Here is a 19,840-nt window from a genome sequence, read left to right as displayed (position 1 = left end):
TTTGTAGCAGAAACATAATCACAAGACTTACTGGACTTTTTTATTGCTGCCTAAAAGCTACAGTTGAAATGCGTCAGTTGAAGTATGTGCACTGCTTTGAAGACGCAAGCTACAACTGCAAGACAACTGGTGGCAAATATATATATATATATATATATATATATATATATATATATAGATATAGATATATATATACATATATGATATTATATATATATATATATATATATATATATATACATATATATATATATATATGATATATATATAGATCCCCAGGGAAACCACACATGCACTGACAAAAGTGATCTATATATATATATAGATATGTATATCTCTATATAGATATATCTATCTACATGGGGCACCAACCTTGAAATTAAAAAAAATATGGCCCGGGGAGGCCCGTTTTCCGAGGGGGGCCGACCTCCCCAAGTGAAATCCCTGGTGTCTAGTGGTGTTTCCTGGCCCTTGATCGCAGCTGTGCTGCAATTGAGGGCCAGGAAACGCGTTCAGGAAGGCCTCGTATGATAGGGGAGATTCTCTCCTTTCATACGAGGCCTTCCTGAATGTGGGGAAGGCCGTTTGGGGCCATTTTCCCCATTGGAACAGGAAGCGGCCCTACGGCCGCTTCCTGCTCCGATGGGGAAAACAACACTGTGACGTCAGCGTGCCTCGCGGCACGCTGACGTCACAAAGGGGCAGGTGGGGGGCAGGCGGAGACACGGAAGAGCTTCCGTGTCTCCCAGGTGTTTAAAAAAAAAAAAAAAAGTCCTCAGGTGCAATGCACCCGAGGATTTTCGAACCCCCTCCCTGGTGTCGGCCACTGGTCGTGACCCGCACCAGGGAGGTAGCCGACGCCCACACTGAACGGGTTAATGTTTTCAAATACCTTTGCAATTTTAAGTGATCTAGAATTTTTTATTAAATTGTCTATATTAATTTTTTGTGTTGTAGTGAATTGATGCATTTGTGGAGGAGTAGAGTGAGAAGTTAATTAAGTAACAATGAATTATTATTATTTCATTAGTTTCTAAGCAAGTATGTATATAATATATAATATAGGTTTAATTACATTTTTAGGTGTGGGTTGATATGTTTGTAGGGGCATAGGCTAGGAAGTCAATTAGGTAATAATTAATTAACAATTAATGTTTAATATTTTATTAACAATGCAAGTGATTATTAATTATGTATATCATGTAATGATCAATTATTTTAGTTACACTTTAGGCCTGGGTTGTGTTTGTAGGGTTATTGAGTGGGAATGTAATTAATTAACCATTGTTTATTACTGAATTATGTTTTATCAATAATTTCAGAGGTTATTAATTAAGTGCATTATGTAATGCTGAAATATTTTAGTTATATTTTAATTGTGGGTGTGTAGGGGTTAAGGATGGGATATATATTTATACATACACATATATATATGTATATGTAGTGTCAAGCAATAATGTTTATATTTAAAGTTTTATATTTTTTCAAAATGTAAATGATTATGCAAATATGTAATGTGTTGGAAGTGAAGTAGTTTACCTACTGTTGTGTAAATCGGAGTGGGAATAGGAAATCTTATGCCTCCGAAGTCCAACAATTTCCCTACAGTTGCTTAAACTCGAGTGGGAATAGTAAATTTTACCCCTCTAATCTCCAACGCTTTGGGCCCCCTTATGAGTTTGGCGATCTTTTGGGAAGACCGACACGGTAGTGGCCACCAAAACCCTGCAATGTTGGCGGTAATCCGACTGCTGTATTAAGAGTTACACTGTATTGACAACAAAAAACAGCTACATTTCCGAAACCGCCAGGACACTGGAGGACAGAAAAGGGCCGATTCCACCACCAGTACCGCCTGCCCGACAAAATGCCACCCACCACATTATGATCCACAAATCACCACAGCAGTACTTCCATGGCGGAAAACTATTGGTGGTGGAGCGAAACGCAGCGGTCTCAACTCACTTCTGTCAGAACACCACACCACATTGGATAGTTTGAAAAGCCCACACCTGACACACATCCACACACTAGTCACACCTACTCACTGCACTATATAGCACACTCCTACACAACCCACAATCCTTTGTACTTGTACAATATAAGCACACATACACATTTCACTCAGCAACACACCCCACATCAGCACAACAATCACAATACACACATCATTAGCACACACAATCTGCTACAACCATCCCCCACTCATTGCAGCATTCACACCTCATCAATTACCAATTACCCAACACTGCAGCCTTACACTCACAACACCCCCACACACTGTCTACACAACCACTACTATGACCCCACAAAAACACCCTTGTTTCACTGATGACGAGTGGAGAGTCATGGTGGATGAAATAGTAAGGGTAAAGCCACACCTGTTCAGAGCACAGGTCCAACAAGCATCTATTGCCAGGGTTGTGGCAAAGGATAGTTGACAGGGTCAATTCTGTAGGCAGTCATCCATGCACAAGGGAGGACATGAGGAAGAGGTGGAACGACCTACAGGTGAAAGTTCGTTCAATGGCATCCAGGCACCAGCTAGCCGCACAGAAGACTGGTGGTGGGCCCCCACCTCCTCCCCCTACTTTCACTTCATGGGAAGAGAAGGTCTTGGACATACTACATCTTGAGGGCATAAAAGGCACTCCTGGGGGATTGATGTCTGGTGAGTGCAACAACATTTATGTCACACGATTGTCTTGTCCTGCATGCTCCCTCACCACCTAAACCCACCCTAATGAACTATTTTAGCCACTGCACCTCTCACCAAATCACTTATGCCCCTCTCTGGCATGGCACTTCTTCACTGAGCCCAACTGCCCTCTTAGCCCTTGGAAATGGCAGGTTAACTACTGGCTAATCATATCACCATGACTCCCAGAACGCACTAGCTCATCATTGTGAAAACCTGGAATTTCCACAACACATTGCATGTAATGCATGTACAACTAAATTGCTAGCTATACCATCTAGATTGTTCTAGTGTGGAATAGTACATAACAATGACAGCCATGCAATGGCACACTCATAAGAGCAACCAGAGCAAAACACAGCTATAGCTGAGTTACCATTCATAATTGTCACAGATCAAACATTCCAAGCCAGAAATAGACTGACCTGGGTTGGAAAGTCAGATCGTTAAGTAGATGCACATGCACTACATCTAGATACAGGTCAATGTCCTTTGTATACTCACATACTGTGTTTCAACAAGGACACCATTGTGCATTGTGCAGCTCTAATGTGTGACACCAACAAGCCTTACTATTCACTAGGTCAATAATCAGACAATATCAGATGCCATCTGGAGTGCAATCTCTACCAACCTAGTGTAACAACCCTTCACATGGAGCATGGAAATAAAGTCACAGAGTTGTATGTAGAACTAAGGTATGCTGTACAGCAGCTGTCCATGTCATTGCAGGGAATCATGTTGAGGCACTATCTGCATCTCACACAAATGCAGCAAAACGCCTATTTTAACCTGAACTCTGTGTCTCACTCTCTCCACAGGTAACCTTGCCATTGCCACCACGGAGAAGATACCAGAAATTGTAATCCCCCCTCCGAAAGAAGGCCCCAGTGAGGACAACACTGACACCTGGTCAGTCAACGACTCTCAGCTTCACCATGCCCACATCTACTACTACCAAAACTGTTGCATCGACATCACAAGCAACCATTCGCCCCCAAATCTGTGTCCCAAGAACTCTATCATCTATTGTGTGCCCTACAGTACAGGTACTTGAGTCGAACCTTGCCACCCCTGACAATGATGGACCTGCAACCACTGGGAGTGGGCACACTGTGCCAGAGGCATAGGCACGCGGGGGTAGGGTACATGGGAGGGATGCTGTGGGCCATAGGATGGGCCCTCAAAGGGACACAATTGGTCAGGAAACCATCTCACAAGTCTTGGGAGACTTGTTATCACTATATTGGAGGAAATCAAAGGCTACAGAGAAACCACAACCAAGAATTCATGCAGCAGTGGCAGTCATCAAATGCCCACATGGCTAGCATTGCAGGGGTGCTTAGGGACATCAATACCACCCAGATTACTTTCCCTACACAACATCTGTCCCCTTCTGCTACCAATGAAACATCTGCCCGTTCAACATGTGCGGCTGCTAGTTGAATGGAGGCCAGGGGAAGGTCATGTCTCATACACCCCTTCTTCTGTAGCTAAAGAACCCCCGCAAACATGGACGTCGACCCAGACATCCAGCAAGAGCAGATGCCAAGACCAAACACACTGCCAGGAAGTGACCATCCTGTTTAGTCCCCCTTGTGTGCCACAGATACACCCTGTTGACTGTTCTGAAACATAACTCCTTTTTCCCATGGTAGAAGGACACTTGACCTGTGTTACCATTTGGTGGTGCAGCTACCCTGATGAAATCATCCACAATGACTTCACTAATCATTGTTATGTTCATTTATTTAAGTATCATTGTTCTTGATTTCCTTTTGACATGCACAATGAACCACACTTAAACACAAGTCCTGTGTATGTGTCCTTTATAATCCATGTACAATAGTTACGCGTGCCAACTCTGGTGTGGTCATGTCACCCTGTATCAAACAGCCATTGCAATGGACATCAAATGGGGAGTCCATGAGTAGGAGACTCATTACAACAGAAATGTTACAGGGCAGATGTCAAAGAGGTTGAAATCTACTTCTACATAAAATTATAGTTAGTATTGCACTCAGCACAGAGAGCATGACTGAAAGTATCATCAAGTTGTATGCAATGTGTCATACAATGCAAATACACAGGATACGGATGTCAGGCTTATGGTAATCTACCTACAAAGCAGAGGCACACTGATGGGTCCTCTGTATCACCTGGTGTAGGCTCTTCACATACCCTTACCATAGCTTCTAAATCACATATCCCACCGGACCCCTTTTGTCTTTTCCGACGGGCAGGGGGGAAGGAAGCCTCATCGGAGGCTCCCCCTGCCCCACCGGAGCCCCACAGGAGTTCGAGGAGGACACGGGTGGGATGGAAGCCTCGCCGAGGCTCCCCGCCTGGCGCAGTCCTCCCATTTTGTTGGGGGCCCACACAAGAGGCGGGTAGCCCTCACTGTGGCCCCTTGCCATTTTCTGCCCTTGTTGGAGGGCCAGTGGAGACCCGAGGGGCATAGAGATCACAGGCCCCAGAGGGGCCCGTCATACAAACCAGAGGGGGTGCGTGTCACTCCCTCCCCTGACATCAACAAGAGGCCTCCATTGAGCGCAAGGAGTGCCAGGGACCCCCCTATTGTGTCTTCATGGCACTGGAAGTGTCTTCCCACCAAAAACAGGTACTCTTTGGTACACATATGTTTTCTGAATGTGCCTAGAATGGACATTTGGGACTGATGTGCTAGCCTGCTTTCTGGTATAATGGAACATATATGGTTGCTGATGTTCCTTGTGCTGGTATTTCCAGCTAATGTGTGCTTATAACTTGCCATATGTTTTTTTTAAATGTTCCTGATATGGGCATTTATGAGATTTCCATGACAAGTGCATTTACCTTGTAACGTTTTTCCTGACTACTGCTTATGTTGCAGAATAATAAGTAACCTGTGTGTTATATGTGACTACTGCTGGTTCTGCAAAGTAACTAATGTGTAACGTTCTGACAACTGCTTGGGTAGCAGAATATTACTGACATTGTGTTTGGTCTAATAATTGCGTTGTGTACAATACAGTATATTTTTATAGAACTTGGTGGTGTGTTTCCTTTGTGGTGGGCACAGTGCATCACGTATGTTGTGTGTGTTGTGTAAATGCTTTACACATTGCCTCTGGGATAGGCCTGACTGTTCGTGCCAAGCTACCAAGGGTAGTAAGCAGGGGTTATATTGGACTTGTGACTGTCTTGCCCTGACTAGAGTGGGTGGGTTCTGCGTGGCTTAGGTGCATACCCTAGCCAACCAGAAACCCCATTTGTAACACTGCGACTTCCCTAGCAGGAGGTATATATCTACTGTTGTGCATATGGTAAAGTTTATGTGTGTGAAGAATGTGATGACCCTCTGTCTCCCTCTCTCTCCCCCCCCCTCTCTGTTTGTTTGCATTGGCAGGAAAAGGTGACAGGGCTAAGACGAGTGGGGAAGCTGCCAGCCACGGGACCCAGAGTGCTGAGGCCATGGCAGCGAGGGACCCAGTGGCCCGGAGGGTGAGGGAAGTTTCACGGGGGAGACTTGGTCTACATCATCCTCCTTGGAATCCTCCTCCAGTGGATACTCCCTAGTTGTGACAGACTCATCTGGGACCACCCCAGCACCATCATTGTCCGCCACCCCCCTTTCTATGAATGCTATCCTTGTAGCTCCCCACCCAGTTTGCTGTGCCCACTCACCCAAGAGGGTGGGCGTCTCCTTTGCTTCAGGCACCTCTGCCCCAGCCCCAGTCAGCCCTGCTGCCCTCAGTAAGGAAGCTATTGACCTCCTCAGGTCAATCTCTGAGGGTCAATCGACCACCATGAATGCCATCCGGGGACTTGCAACTCAGGTCCAACAGAGTGTTGCATTCCTGGAGGCCATTCAGGGTGCACTGATAGGCCTACTGAGATCCTTTCACGTTCTGCCTCCACACTGACATCAGCCAGTCACCCTTTGTCTTCCGCCCCCCTCCACCTTCCTCTTCCCAATCCCAAACCCCTCTTCTCAAGCCCAGCCAAAGCACACAGACAAACAAGCATGCATCCACCTCAACATCCGAGTGTAGCTCAGACAAACACAAGCACCACAAGAAACACCACCGGTATGCACACAAGCAACATACACCAGCAGAAACATCAACAGTCACAACCTGCCCTGACACCCCCACCACCCCCAGCATCACGGACACAACACCTGACACACCTGAAGACACCACACCAACAATCACAGATCCAGCCACTATACCTATCCTACCCACAGACATCACAACAGCAGACCCTCAGACATTCACCACATCTGCAGACACCACAGACACGCCTTTATGTAGCACAACTACCATGCCTGAGGTCATCACCCCAACAGACAGTCACCCATCTACCACGGCATCTCCCAGCACCTCCACCCCCCTCCTCCCAAGTCACATAAATGCCCACACTCACCCACCCAACAGACACCCACCACCCATAAGTATACCTCAAACAAACATACACCCAAGACATCCATAACACCTCAGACAACCACTCTCTCTCCCTCTACATTCAAACCCTTTTGCCATGACTGTCGCCATGTGTCAAAGAAAGCTTTTCTCTCTGAGTTTGCACTTTTCCCTACTCCTCTCTCACTCTGTGATACCCCTAAATGTTCTGTGTCCCTCTCCAAGTCTGGCCCTTCCACCTCCAAGACCTCTCCACTCCCTTGAAATCACCCATGCCCTTTCCCCACCAAGAAATCAAACCCTACCAAGAGTACCCAACCATCCCCTAATCCTCGACCTAAGCCCCCCTCCCAAGCCAAAACCCAAAGGTCCCCCTCCCAATCCAAAATGTTTCAAAATGTTTATAATATGTTTTGTAACTTTTTATTGATTTCATTTTTCTATCTCTTTTTGTCTGGAAATGTATATAATGTTTTGAATATATATATAACCTATTTTTACCGTAGACGGAGTGTTTTTTTGCTTTGCCAATAACTTTGGTGGCGTTTCATGATTCTTCATGAAATTTTCAAAACGTATACTTTGGTCAGCTCAGCTACAGTATACTGTCAAGTGGGGGCTATCACAATATGGTTTTAGGTGAAGCAAGTTAAAATCCTCAAAATTGACCTAGCACAAAATTATTTTAGATTTTTCGAGTTTGGATGAAAATATTTTTGAATTATTTATTTTTGATTTTTCTGAATTGTTCCGATGAATTGGTGTCAAAGTTTTTTTAGGTGAGCCAAAGCAAGGAATACCATGAAGCTTGATCTGGCTAGCCTACCCACACTCACTGCAGCTAAGCTTAGGGTATTGTTCAGAAAGAGGGGATTGCCTGCTGCTTACAACCTTGGGAAGGCTGTGATGATTCAGTCTCTTGAAGACTAGCTAGTGCAAGTGGAGACAGAGAAAGCTACAGAGATAAGAAGGGAGGGGGGAGATGTCCTCTCCAACCTCCAAGAGGAGGATGATGATCGCATGCCCTTTACATCAATAGAAAGGGCCCCATCCAGAGTTAGTGGGAAGGGAGGGTCTGTAGTATCTTGCCAAAAGAAGCAGAACTGGTCTTTAGGGAGAGGGAACACGAGGCCCAGGTAGCCTACATAGCTTTGGAAGCAGAGAAGTTGGTTCTAGAAAAGAAGAACTGGGCAAAGGGTAATCAATGAGATGGTGGCAGCAAAGAAGACTTTGAGGTGTCCAGGGGTGGTGAGTTCTACCCCAGTTTACCCAAGGGGGTTGTTCTTCTTTATCAAGAGGGGGATGACATAGACAAGTGGCTGACAGCCTTTGAGGTGGCTCTTAGGATGAGGAGGGTTAGACCACAGTACTGTAGTTCACTCCTATGGAGTTCATCCCAGTGTCTGGGAGGGATAGACTCCTGACCCTAAGGGAAGATGAGACAGAGTCCTATCCTAGTATGAAGACGTGCCTCATCCAGAAGTTTGGTCTCACCCCAGAGAAGTACAGGATAAAGCTTAGGAACACCCAGAAGGTCAATACCCAGTCCTGGGTTGACTTTGTGGACATCTCAGTTAAGGCACTAGATGGCTGGATACAGAGTAACAAAGTAAGGCCCAGATTTAAGAGGGCCTAGTGCCTCCTTGTGGCACATTAGCATCATTTTTTTAATGCTAATGTGACCAGAGGAAAAAATCCCTGCACCAGATTTACAATGTGGCGCAATGCATGCATTGTGCTAGTTTGGAACTAATTGCTCCACATTATGCCTGTGCCAGGCATAATGCATGCAAGGGAGTGTTTCCCCATTACGGGGGGGCTGAAAAAACTGCACTAAAAGATTTCTTTGCTTCATTTTTTTCAGCAGTTAAATGCCTGCTCAGAGCAGGCATTAAAAGCGGGCACACAATTGGTGACAATGGGCCCCTATGTACTGTTAAGGGTTATCACCAAAATGTTGGCAATAACGCTCAACAGTACATCAATAGCATCACGAATTCTGTCATTGCCCCCTACCCTGTGCCATGGTGCACTGTATTTTAAATACGGTACACACATGTTGGCGTTAAGGGAGCACTAAGGGGCACAAGAAAAGTGTTGCTGCACTGGGTACAGAGCCACTTTTCTTGAATCTGCCCCTAAAGTACTTATGAAGGACTATACAGTTTGATCATGAGAGAACACATCTTGACCAATTGTATCTCATAGAATTCACACCAGTATCTAGTGTAGTCTAAGCTGTCCGGACCCAGAGAGCTGGGGGGGGAGCAGCTGATGAGTGGTTGAGAACCGGAGTGGTTATCAAGTCCTATGGTGGAGGAGTCAGGACCACAAATACCTAAGGGGGGCAGTGGTAAGCCTACCACATAGACTCCTTCTGTACCCAAGAACCCTAAGAAGGAGGAGAGTAAATCCCACTCCCACTCTGTCAAGCAGAGGCGGGGGGTCCTGGGTTAAAAGAGCTCTTGGATAACAGGGCCTGCTTTCAATGGCAGCAGACAGGTCACTTCAGGGATGATGCAGCCTGTTCCAAGAAGGTGGTTAGCATTGGGCTGTCCAGTGTAGCCCAGATGTAGTCAGATGAGAAGGTCCTCATAGGATTATGCTGGGAGATAGGTCAAGATGGTAAGCTGTGATCCCTAAGGGTGGGTGTAGGCACTTTCATTCCATTGAGGTAAATGGGATCCCTACCACTGGCCTGAGAGACACATGTGCCAGTCACACCATGGTGACTGACCAGTTTGTGTCCCCAGACATGTATGTAACAGGAAGACAAAGAGAGTCAGGGTAGCCACAGGTGAGGTCACCATCAAACCTGTACCTATTGTGCCTCTAGGGAAGGGGGGTATCATAAACTGGTACAGGGTAGTGATCAGTGCTGACCTCCCTTTAGATTATATCCTGGGCAATAACCTCTTAGAGGTTAGTCTGGTCCCAGATGGGGCATTTGCCCAAGGTGCCCCCATTCCAAAGTCCTGGAAAACCAGTCCCTGCAGTTAAGAGACAGGGGTCCCCAAGAAAAGGGATAAAGAAGAGGAAGGGTAGGCCACTCTTAAAGAGAGGTCCAGTGACCCAAAGGCCTTCTGCTCTAGTAGGGGAGGAGCCTAGAGCTGGAACTGCTGAGGCCTCACCTAAACCCAAGGAAGTCCTGAGTAGTCAGGCAGCTGTCCAGCTGCAGGGTGTTGCCCCTGCACTGACAGAAGAGAGAGTTGACAAAAGGTGTCTGCCACAGGATGTGATAATACCACACTCTAACCAGAAGCCCACAGTTGCCCCTAAAGCAGCTCACCCACCTGTCAGTGGAGAGTTTATGGTGTAGTTCTGGGTTCTGACAGCTGTGAGTATCCTCTGTTGGGTGATGGCCTTCAGGGCAGCATTGCACTTGGCCTGGGAGGCGGACCCCAGGGCCAAAAGCAAAGTAGGCCCCTGACCCATTTTGGTTATAGTGGGGTTGCTCAAGTGCCAGATAACTTCTGAGGGTTAGCTAGGTGTTGCCGTAGCAAAGTCATGGATAGGGGAAGTGGGTACCTCACTACCCAAACTGGCAGAGAGAGAGGAGGAGGACCCCCCTAGAGGGAAGTTTCAGTTTAAAATGGGTCCTTTTATGATTGGGATGGGTTCACTACCCAGAGGGAGTAACCCTGACAGGAGGAGGATGTAAGGCTGAGGCCCTGCAAAAGGACAGCCAGTTTTCCCTCACTGTCTTTCTCACCTGACAAGCCAGGAAGACTCTCCCAGGGTTGGCTGAGTCTCCAGGGCATATTGGCTGTGGATGCCTATGTGGGTAAACCAGAGTGAATGCAGAACCCGCCTTACTTTTGAACACCATTTTTCACTCATAGTGGTGTTTTTCTGACTCTGATGTGCCCTAGGCACTGCAAAACAGTCCCAGTGCCTGTTCTCTGATTAGAATAGTATATGCAAATTAGGTTAATTATAATTGGTTGTACCAACCTACCTATAAGTCCCTAGTATATGGTAGGGCATGTAGGTTTAGGGACCCCAGCATAGGTAGTACACCCATAGGTGCACTGCTGTGGTGCCCAGTGTCAATTTAAAAGCAGGCCTGCCTTGCTGGCTGCTTTTAAATTAAACATAACCCCAAATTCGACTTTGTAATTTAAAGTTCTTCGAAAGTCCTAAGCTACCTTTTTCTTACAAATACGTCACCCCTAAGGCATGTCCTAAGTGCTTCCAGGTTTGGATGCAGTGTAACTATAGGCAGGGACTATATAAAAGATGTTTTATAAGTCCTGGTGAGGGAAAAATAGTCAAATCTGTTTTTCCTCTTTGTAGTGAATGGGCTACATAGGCTAACATGGGGAGAGTTTATTTAAAAATGTTTTCCATAGGAAGGAGCTAAATATAGCAAGTTTAGTATCAAATTAAAAGTTTTAATAAATCCAACAACTTACCACTGTTGAAGTTAATATAACTTGTACCTAGGAAGGCTGCCTTGATGAGGTGTGACTTGGCCTGGGCTGAAACAAAGAAAGCATCCGGTGGAAGGAGAGCTGCCTCATCAGATGGTAGAACAGGATATGGGAGAGCAGCCAAACTGGAATTCAAAGGAGGGAATCACAATTGGAACTGCAACTGTACCTCCCACATTTCCTGCAAACCCACACAGCCAAGTGTCTCCTGCTCAGATTGAGAGAGGGCTGGAAAGGAGTCTGCTGTGAGAACCTTAGCCACACCAGTGGATGGACTCAGCCAGGTCTAAACTCTAAGGTTGAATCTTTGCCATGCTGGATTTTGGGGAAATGTTGCTCCTTGGGATTGATTTTTTCCACACTTCCCAGGAAGTGGTCACTCAAAAGGGTGGTGGCCTGTACAAGATTGGGCAGGAGCATGCCCCTGTGTTCCACCCCAGGAGCAAGGATACAATTGGCAGAGCTGCCCCACACTTGAGATCCCTACTGGACTAAGACAAGAAGAAGAAGGACTTCCCTGATTGACCCCTGACATGCACCTGGACACTGCACTCAGAAGGACTGCACCAGCTGCACATTTTGGGTTTCATCAAGAAAAGGACTTTGCCTCTCTTCTACTACTCCAAGAAGGGACTCCCTGTAAACTACAGGTAGAAAAGAGCTGATCAGAATCCCCTGCAGAATCCGCTGCATCAAGTCCTACAAAAAGAGACCTGCTAACCAGTGACCAGTGGTCATTTAAGGATATGAACCAAATGCATTCTGGAAGTTGGAGTCCTGAGCCCCAGCAACTCAGAGCTTCTCGAACCATAGGGTGAGTTGCGGACACCTGAAGAACCTTAAACAAAATTTTGGAAGAAGATCCAGTAGTTTGGAGAAGTTGGGAGCAACTTTGAAAAAAGCTCCATAAGTGGACCGACTAAGCGCCGTAGGGTCAAGCCGGCCAAGATCGACTGCGACCCGGCTTGACTTGCAGGTTCGTCCCACTGAAAAGCTCTGGAGATGCAGGCTTCCAGGATTTCACCAGCAGCTTGTGGAGAGACAATCTAACAATCTAACAATTTTGCATTGAAATCAGCTTGCTGAGCATGGTTGTACGATATTGGTTGTAAGAAAAGCTCTGAAAAAATTTCTAAGTTCGAAGGTAAAAGTTTGACTGAGGCTTCCTGCTCAGTGTGTTCGAAGAGGACTACATCAAGGTCACCTTCAACGTTCAAATTGGTCCCGGACAATGATTTTGGTCCAGAAAAAATGTCTAAGTCTGAACGTAGGAACCTTGACCAAGGCCTCCCAGGATGTGTATCTGAAGACTGCTCCAGTGAGGTCAGCCTCAACTTTTGACTTCATCCTGGTTGAGGAAAAATCTCCAAGAAAATGACTAAGTGTGAAGGTAAAACTTTATCTGAGGCCTCCTGCTCAGCGTAGCCGAGCAGGGCTCCATTATAGTCGGCCTTAACTTTTGACTTTGCCCTGGTCAAGTACAACCAGATGTCCAGATTGGCACTTTTGATTTCTCAGTGCTAGAAAATATTTAGGTCCTCATTATGAGTTTGGTGGTACCCGGATCGCAATGCCAAACTATGACCATGGATATCTTGCCAACAGTTTACAGCCAATAGACCACCAGTACCGCTAGTGTGGTCAGTCTGTCATGGGTGGCTCTAGGCACCTTCAGACCGGCAGGGACCATGTTACCGCCGGACACATTATGAGGCTGCACACCGCCAAAACTCTGGTGGAAACTAATTCTATAATGGGAGACACTCACCTTCAGGAACACAGACTAGTTCGGAGCTGCCATGGAACCAGATCTCAAAGTCCTCCTACTGCTCCTGCTCCCACTACGTCTCCGGAACCAGCGAGGGTGGCAATGAAGACAACAACCGTAAGTACACCCACCTAGCACACACTGGAGGGAAAGCCATTAGAACACACGCACACACAACACACACAGCTGTGATGGCCATACACACATGCACCCACACACCCATACCAACACGCACACACAAACTGCACACATGCACACCAAAAATACACAGACCATGGCCAACATAGGCGTGCCAACCACACACCACCCCAGCACACACATCACCACCACTGGCTAACACACAAACACAAGACCACTGAATCACACAATAACATTACAACTGCAACTACACAAACAGGTGGGCAAGCCAATACACTGCACACTTACACATGACAACACATACAGACAACAACACGGAACGACAACTCACAACCAATCAACACCATCACACACCCATAAAACGTACCATATGTCACACTACACCCACACAACACTGAAAGCATATGACATAGCCATCACTACACACACGGATGCACACACAACAACCACACAATACACAATATAGCTACACACATGCATGTAGCTACACAATCATATCCCACACACAATACACACCGATCACAGCGGGACTGATGGAAGGGCCTCACACACACGTGCAGGCCATGCGCAACACACACAACTCTCACAGACACAAACTAAGTACCACAAAGACAAATACGACATGGAGTAAGAAAGGTAGGATAAGTAGTGTACGATGGATGCCAACATCTTGTTGGCACAGATGTATTAAATTGTGAAATTCAATAAAAAATATAATTATGTTCAATACAAGGCCATACGCCAGTCCAATGTAAGAGGTGCCAAAGGCACATTAGGCACCTCACTGTGCCCCAACTTGACTACTGGCTGCAAATTGACCTCCACAGTGTAGGGGCATCAAGGGGGCAGGCAGGCACCTCAGTGGCAAGGACAGGGTGGAGGTGAGGTATGGGCTTCGGAGGGGGTGTCCTTGGGTTTGGGTGTGGGCAGGAGATCTTTGGGTCAGGCCTTGGGAGGAGGGTCTTTGCCCTTGGGGGGTCAACGTTTTGGCAGGGGGAGGGGCATGGGCACTAGCAGGGGAGGACCTGGAGGTGGAAGGGCTGGACTTGGGAGGGTCCCAGAGCGCTCCGGGTTCTCATGGGGTGGGACAGGGGAAGAGAATGGGAAAAACTCATATAGGAAACTTTTCTTTGGCACACAGGAGCGGTCATGGAAAAAGGTTTTGAGAGTAGAGGGAGAGGGAATAGTGGTAAGATGTGTCTTTGTGGGTGTCTTAGGTGAAGGTGTATGCATGGAATGCTTGTGTGTGCTGGGTGTCTGTTTGGTGGGTGAGTGCAAGTGTTTAGGTATTTTGGGAGGAGCAGGGGAGGAGGTGTTGGGAGATGCCATGCTGGATGGGTGACTGTCTGTTAGGGCAGTGTCTGCAGGTATGGCACATGTACTGCATGTGGTGGTGCTGGTGGTTGTGGTGAGTGTGTATGTGGTGACTGGGGTTGATGTCTGAGGGTCTCATATTGTGGTGACTGTGAGTAAGATGGGACTGGTGGCTGGATCTGGTAATGATGATGTGCTTGCTGCAGGAGTGTCAGGTGTAGTGTCGGTAAAGGAGGAGGTTGTGGGGGAGTCTGTGCAGGGAGTGGATGTTGTTTTGTCTGCAGGTGGGTGTTGTCTGTGTGCATGCCGGTGGTGGGTCTTGTGGTGCTGGTGTTTGTCAGTGGAAACTGTGTCTGTTGAGGTGGATTCATGCCTGTGTGAATGTTTGCTCTGGATGGATATGGGAAGAGGGTTTAGGGATTGGGAAGAGGTAGGTGGAGGGGGGACGGTAGACAAAGGGATACTTGCTGCAGTCAGTGAGGAGGCCAGAGCCTGAATGATTTCTGGAGGCCAGGCATGGAACCGTGAATGTCCTCCAGGAACGCATATTTTTATTGTACTTGAGCTGCCAGTCCATGGATGGCATTCACAATGGGCAACAGAGCTGACTGGGGCAGGGACAGAAATGAGTGATGTGAAGGAGACGCCCACGCTCATGGGTGAGCGGGCACGGGAAACTTGGTGGCAGTGTTAGTAAGGGGTGCGGCAGACAAAGCTGGTGCTAGGGTGGTCCCCAAAGGGTCTGCTACCGCCAGGTAATGCCCACTGGAGGAGGATTCCAAAGAGGAAGTGTTGTATCTGGTCTCCCTGTAGCACTGCCCTCACCCTCCATCCCCTGGGTCCCTTGGTGTGGGTGGTGCCACTCTCCTGGGTCCCGTGGGCTGCTGCTTCCCCACTCGCCTGTGCCCCTTCTCCTCCACCAGACAATGCTGATGCACACAATGGGAGAGAGAGAAGAAAGAAGAGAGAGAGAAGGAGAGAGAGGGAAGGAAAGAGAGAGGGGGCAAAATGGTTAATATACACTTCCATTGACACAGATACACAAGTACATCTGTCACAATACATATCATGGCTAGGCAATCTCTTTTGCAAGGACACATTACCTACATCATGTCATGACATGTCACTTCTACCCACATATGTCTGCCAACACTCACACCTACAGCAAAACCTATGTTGGACTGTATTACTATACTCATCCCCATCATGCCAAATGATGCCCTCTTAAACTGCCACCGCATGCCCTAGATGCACTATCAATACTATGCCTGAATACACATCTTACCTCTCCATTCACCAATCACCCATTGGATGTGCAGCTGACACAATAGCACGCTGCAGGCCTCTATAGTCACAACACCTGATTAGTCCAGGTCCTCTAGAATATGTCCATGACAGTGAAGACAACTCCAATCACTGAGCACACACTATCTACCACTCCTTACACATGGCTGCCATTGACATACATTGAGGACAACACAGATATTGCCAATGCCAGTTAGACACCCAAACACTTCACATCAGATGTGTACTATGTGATTGTGTGGTTTAGCCATGTAAGTAGTCATACCCCATCACAGAGCCAGAGTTCTTACACAAAACACATATATCACCACTCAGCAAACTGCTAAGTGCTTCCACAATGTGTACTGTACCACATGTAAACAAACTATCACATCCACTTAGTGCAGTATCACAACAGATGTACCTCTGGAACACATATACCACATCATGGACCACTTCCCATGACACCACACATGCAGTTACACCAGTTAGACTATGCACCCTGACAACTCTACCTGTTGCGTAGGCTCTCATTAGTCTAATGAGACTACTGGATTTTGAGCGGCAGAATCGCCTGAGGTGTGGGAGACTGAGTTTTACCCAATACAGGTGACACCTGTCGCCCCAATCCGGGTTTTGCTCCGGCTAACTAGCAGTGCCTCATTTCTACCCAAAGGCAGGGATGATTGGGCAGCTGAGCGCATGGCATAATTGATTTCTCAGGGAAACCGTGGTCACTCAGGTCTCATCCGTTTCTCTCAATTACATTAGTCTCACATAGTCTCACATGCGCAATGATAAACAGAGGCAGTATATGTTTCAATAATGTTTTAATGAAGCGACTGCATCTTAGATAGCAAAGCATGTGCTGCAATAATTAGGACGATACAGCATGACAAGATTAAACTGGTGACAAGGAGAGTAAAGCATAGAAAAACACTACCATATTGCCACTAGAGTCGATAGACTAATTCCTACCTAGGCTATAATAGAGCACAGCGTGTTAAGCTCTTATTCTGCCCTTCAGGTTCCCCTGGGAAGGCATCATCCCCCATATCTGCGCAAAGGCCGGAAGTCTGCATAAACAGCTGTAGCGAAGTGTTTGGCAATCAGCCTACAGTCGTGGTTCTGTGGCTGGAATCTCCCTCTAACGTGTAAGGGACAGGTAAGTGTTTTTATAATAAAACAACTGATGTTCTGAGTAAATGTCCCTACGTAAGGATGTCTGTTTTTCTACAAATGTCAGAGACAAAACTTGTACCATGTTCATCGGCAACCCTATCTTACTACAGCCTTGAAAGAAGCACAGAGTGAGCAAGAATGTCTTGTTTGAGAACTCAGTGCTTGCCTAGGTAAATCAGCTAGAAAGAGTAAAATAAAACAAGACTGCAAAAGTGGCTATTGTAAGAATAATAAAATGAAGCTGATTAAAATATATCTTGGTTAGAGTGGACAGTGGCAGGCCTAGTATACTAAAATAATGTGCATGGAGCTATAACTAAAATGGCTACACAACACACCCTCACACACCAAACAACAATTGGCAAACCCTGTCAATGAGGCCAGACAACACACATCTCAGGTGGCAATTATTTTGCATGCATGAGGCACACATGCACAAACGCCAGTGCCAGTAAACCTAATACACATCCCATTACCACATAAACAGCCTAAGGAGACTGATTGCAACAGTTAATTCACATGAACATGCCATGTGTCATGCAATACCCAAACCACTCATAATCTGGCACAACCTAATGGCTAAGCCAAGCTGTAAGAGTAACAGGCCATCTGAACTGCCCCCAGCTATCCATGTAGACATGATGTAGGCAGTCAGTCAGCAATACAGCAGAGGACAAGCTAGTGCTTTATCATACATGCTATATGCACACCATGGTGACACATCATAGATCTCCCAGGGCACATACCACCACCTGTACCAACCTATAGGTAGGAAAGCCACATCCCCGCAAATATTGCTCCTAGGAATGCAACATCTCTACAATCATACCACACCAAAGCTACATGGCTCAGTATTCCAGGTTGCCTACCTACACATACCCTACAGTCAGCAGAGCACCTATATTTTCCTAGTCAGCTCCCAGGCCGGAACTCCTGTCCCATGGAGGCCTGTTTTGTGGTGGAACTGTGATGCCAGCCCCACAATCTGTTCATTCAACAAACAGTACATGATTCACATAGTTCCAGTGATGAAAGAACAGTCACACAGTCACATACACAGGTAGCCTACACAGATGGCAGTGAACTGACACCTCAGAGCCACTAATGCAGATGGAGGGAGTTGCTCGTACACAATGCTTGGGTGCTACTGACACTCATATCCATCGTATGGGCAGGATAGAGTCCACATGTACCTATGTCATGTGTGCTTCTCCACATTACAGATTTGGAGAGAGGTATGGAACATGGAGATATTAATCCACTAACAGTAAGCATTGGGATACATCACAAAAATATACTCTGCCAGAGTGCCTATTGCTAATTCCCAAATGTTGATGCAAATGTAGCATTAACTACGATGGCACTTTGCCAGCATTGAGGCACCTGATCCCAATTAAGGCCAGGCAAGTCCCAGGATCCAGTCAGTACTACCATCAGTATCCAGACATCCAGAGGCATTGTCTTCACTGGGACCTTCATCCTGAGGAGGGCTGGCAGTCTCTGCTAACCTCTCTGTGGTGGCTGTGCCAGGGGTACTTATGGATAGAGTGAGAGAGAGTTTAATGTTGAAGGTATGTATGGTTGTGTGTTAGATGCATACAGTGGTTTGACAATTCTCAGCAATGAATTGACTGGTGCAGCACAGCTAACACTGTTTTTGGATGGTGAATAGTGACATGTGTACCATGCTCCTTGGGGTTGTGGGTTGTTCTGAATCAGGCTTGGTCACCTTAGCTGGGTGGGTGGGTTCTGTTCCTGTGTGATGGTTCACATGACAGGTTTGCCCTATTAGCTGGTGGGCATTCAGGCTTGGTATATGTGAGTGGGAATGGCTGTACATTGCAGCATGGTATCCAAATGGGAGGGGGTTTGTTTGTCCTGCCTTTGCCTGTTGTGCATGGAGTATACCTTCTTACTTTGAAGGCCAAGATGACTTCATTTCAGGGTAGTAGGCCTGGATTAGTGGCCCTTGAGATTGATGACAATGCTGTGTCTGTGTTTGGGCTAGTTTGGCATTGTGTATTGCCACTGCATTGCTGTCGGTGCCATGTAGTGGTCCTCAATTGGAGCATCTAGTTGTAGCTAGTACAATAGTCAGACATGCAAGAGGTGTGATGTGATATGTAGATTGCAGGTTTTGTTGTGGATGGGCTAGTGAATTGTGGGAATTGTAGTGATTGTACTTGGCAGTACTATCCTTGCACTTGGCAGGGAGTGTGTGGACACCGGTTCTGGGTGGTGGTGTGGCATGCAGGAGAGGGGCATTAGGTGACTAGGTGAGAGGTGTTGTGAGAGATGGGCTGACGGGAAGTGTTTGAGTGGTGAGGAAGCTTGCTGGACAGGACAAATTAGTGGCAGGTGAGTGTTAGTTACTCACCAGAGTCCAGTCCTCTGGGTATTCCACTCAGGCCCTCAGGATGCAGGATGTCCAAAACCTTCTCCCATGATGTGAACTCTGTGGCAGGAGTTAGGGTCCCACCGCCAGTTTTCAGTACCACCAGCTGGTGCCTGGACACCATGGAACGCCCCTTCCCTCGTAGTTGTGGTGCGATCTCGCTATTAGACCGCTAAACTTGTAATGAGGGCCGGGGAGAAGTGAACAGGCCGGCGGAAAAAAAAT

This window comes from Pleurodeles waltl, chromosome 1_2 (assembly GCF_031143425.1).
Source record: "Pleurodeles waltl isolate 20211129_DDA chromosome 1_2, aPleWal1.hap1.20221129, whole genome shotgun sequence".
Classification (NCBI taxonomy): Eukaryota; Metazoa; Chordata; class Amphibia; order Caudata; family Salamandridae; genus Pleurodeles; species Pleurodeles waltl.
The sequence above is the reverse complement of the archived record's forward strand: the minus strand, read 5'-3'. Positions refer to the sequence as shown.